Consider the following 3,725-nt stretch of genomic DNA (forward strand, 5'->3'; position numbering starts at 1 on the left):
TTTTTTGGTCGTTATGTTATAATTTATTTTTGTGCAGGTCCTTTGGGAAGATAAGGGCAATCTCCGGGTTGTTTTAGATTTGAATTAATTGTTAAGACAGACACGTCAGTGTCCATTCATTGTAGTTATAAGATTGATTCTTTATTCCAAATTATTCTTTTGCTTAAGCTAAGTTTACATATATATTCTTATGCTGCGACTTATGCGACAGCTACAAAAGAGAGGGAGAGTGTCAGTACATACATACATATTATTGGAGCGCTTTCATCAAAGTGCTTGGTCAGCGATCACATGCTGGCCTGGCTCTAGCTTATGTTACGCTTCTGCATACATTGCTTATGTGAATATACATATGGATATGTGCATATACAAATGTACATACATATATAATCATGCTTAGCTGTAGATTTATGTGAATATGTTTATGTACATACATCAATGTATATATATAAATATATTCATGTGCACAAATATATTTTATTGCGTATATGTTTAATTGTTTATACTTGCAGCAAAGTGTTACAAGTTGAGCTCATTGTATTGAATGATTATTTGTATGAATATACTACAGCACCCACTATTTTCAAAATGTTAGTGGCCCTTTTTACTTAATATTTCATACAGTTTTATTGAACATAATTTATGAAACTCTTGTCCCTTAACTATTACCACTAACCATAGAACACATAGATGGGACAAACTCATGTTTTTTTGATTGCAAACACTAGCCTAGTCATGGAACCCCAGAAAACTTCGGGAAAACCCGAACGCTCGTACTCTCAATGAGAGCGTAAAGTGAGGAGAGGGCCAAGCAGCTACGAAAATAATTTAGTGTAGCACAGACTACAGAACGATGAAGGCAGGCCTATGTCGCTTGTGAATTCGTTCTGTCTATGTATGTGTACACTCGTCGGTACATGCTCAGGCTTCGTAGTGTGTGTGACGTGAAGTTGTACAACATCGCATTTCAATAGCTCGCTCGACCAAAATTTTTAATTTTCGACAAAACAGCGACAATGCGAATAGGTTATGCCCCTGTCGAAAGAATATCAAGAAATATTGGCATCAGCTTCGAATGTATCACGGTGGCTGTACCGGTAGAGTGCTCGCTTGGCGGTCGGAATATCCCTGGTTCGAATCCCAACTCGTACTCGTTAAAAGGTTTTTTTTGCCAATTTTTTTATTTTTATATAAATAAACAAAAAACATAACGAAAAAAATTAACAAAAAATATTGAAAAAAAAACAAACCAAAAAGAAACAAAATAAAAAAAATAGACAAAAAAAACCTTCGTTAACGATAATCGAATTGGGATTCGAACCAGGGATATTCCGACCGCCAAGCGAGCACTCTACCGGTACAGCCACCGTGATACATTCGAAGCTGATGCCAATATTTCTTGATATTCTTTCGACAGGGGCATAACCTATTCGCATTGTCGCTGTTTTGCCGAAAATTAAAAATTTTGGTCGAGCGAGCTATTGAAATGCGATGTTGTACAACTTCACGTCACACACACACTACGAAGCCTGAGCATGTACCGACGAGTGTACACATACATAGACAGAACGAAATCACAAGCGACATAGGCCTGCCTTCATCGTTCTGTAGTCTGTGCTACACTAAATTATTTTCGTAGCTGCTTGGCCCTCTCCTCACTTTACGCTCTCATTGAGAGTACGAGCGTTCGGGTTTTTCCGAAGTTCTCTGGGGGTTCCATGACTAGGCTAGCGTTTGCAATCAAAAAAAACATGAGTTTGTCCCATCTATGTGTTCTATGGTTAGTGCTATTACATTACTGTATTCTTTTCCGAGGAACACGACTATACGTGCAAAAAACTACAAAAAACTCTCTCCCTTATAACTCGATTGTTTGTCATCGATATCATTGATAACTTTTGATTTACACGCCTCTGAACTAGTTCAACACAATCGACCGCTTTTCACCTTTCGATCCATTTCCGTCCATGAGACTTAACTTTCACCAACCTATATGACCCAAAATATTTAGTAAGTTTTAATACTGAACCATATTCGCTTAATTGCTATCATGTAATAGGCGAAGGCAAGGTTTGACTTGAAGTGATTTATTTGGGCCGCAAGCCCGGTATTTAAATGGGATCATTTACATTTTCGATGTATGTTGCACCATCTCGAGACATGTTTTTCCAAAAAAAATCTCTTTTTATTTTACCTGGTTTTGTTAATTTTTTTGTTTCTGATCTTGTTGCTATACTTAAAGAAGTATTTTAAATTTTCTATGTTTTTTATATTATCAAATTCAATTCTAGAGAGAGCGTCTGCTGCGTAAGTTTCTTGTCCTCTGATGTATTCTATAGTAAAATCGAACTCTTCCAAATCTAACCTTACTCTAGTAAGCTTTGACGATGTGTTTTTTATAGAGAATATATATGTTAATGGCTGATGGTCAGTTCTAATTAGGAATTTTTTCCCGTATATGTATGGTTTGAAATATTGAATTGCCCAATGTATTGCTGTTAACTCTTGCTCGATTGTTGACTTATTGCTTTCGCCTTTTGTAAATGCCTTAGATGCGTATGATATGGGTAATTGGGGTCCATCATATTCTTGGCTGAGGACGGCCCCACATGCAATCTTGCTTTGCATCAGTTGTGATACAGAATTTTTTATTGAAGTCCGGATATTGGAGTATTCGTGGACTTAATAATTTGTTTTTTAAGTATTCAAAAGCTGATTGACAGTTTGTATCCCAGTTGAATTCAATTTTTTTCCTTGATAATTTATTGCATTTATACGCACAATTTGCTTGATATGCAAAATTTGGAATGAACCTGCGATAGTAATTACAAAAAGCTACAAATATTTTGGCTTTGTCGACATTCTTGCGAGTCGGGTAAATTTAAATCGTTTCGAACTTGTTTTCGTCAAAGTTAGCCCCTGCCCTCTGGTTTTTGCCTCAGTCTCGACTAAAATCTGTGAAAAATCTGTTTGTTTACATAGTTTACAGTAATCACTAAAAAAAAGAAAAAAAACAATAAAAACATGTAAAACATTAGTTAATAATGAAGCGTAGATTTAAGTAATGATACGGGGGGAATTTATCTTCGGTGAATAAAAAAAAATGCCCTTTGCAAATAAAATTGAATTTGAAATTTTGAATAATAAGTAAATAAGAAAAATGTATTGTTGGTGTTTAGATTATATAAAATAAGATAACATTAAGACAATTATAATATAAAACAAATGGAAATGTATGTCAATTAAGTATGTAACGATTATAGATATCGATGCCTCATCAGTCATAAGTAGATCTGATATGGTCAGCAGTAAAAAATAAAGACCTAGTTAATTAAGCTGCTATGGTTAGCTATTATCAATAAAGACGTATTTTGCTGACCTAACACTTTGTCGAACTATGCACTGGTGAGCTCTCTATTTTGTACTATAAAAGAAATGCATTATTCTTAGTAAGATCAGATACCAATTGTAGCTACATCGCGTGTGCATCGCTGTGTCTTTGGCCCCCATCTCTACCTTTGTAATCTCACTCCGAGGTCCACCCAATTTATGTGTTGGTTGCGACAATCTTTAGTTACTGGTTTATGTGCTAGTGCCTATTTATATATAAATAAATAAACATTTAATAAATTCAAGAAACATTTTGGTGACCCCGACATTGGCGGCTCCAAGTTAAAAGAGTAACAGACTTGGTGAAACCGTCATCAAGAGAGAATATTTGGTCA

The sequence above is a fragment of the Drosophila tropicalis genome, unplaced genomic scaffold, assembly GCF_018151085.1.
Source record: "Drosophila tropicalis isolate 14030-0801.00 unplaced genomic scaffold, ASM1815108v1 contig_625, whole genome shotgun sequence".
Taxonomy (NCBI): Eukaryota; Metazoa; Arthropoda; class Insecta; order Diptera; family Drosophilidae; genus Drosophila; species Drosophila tropicalis.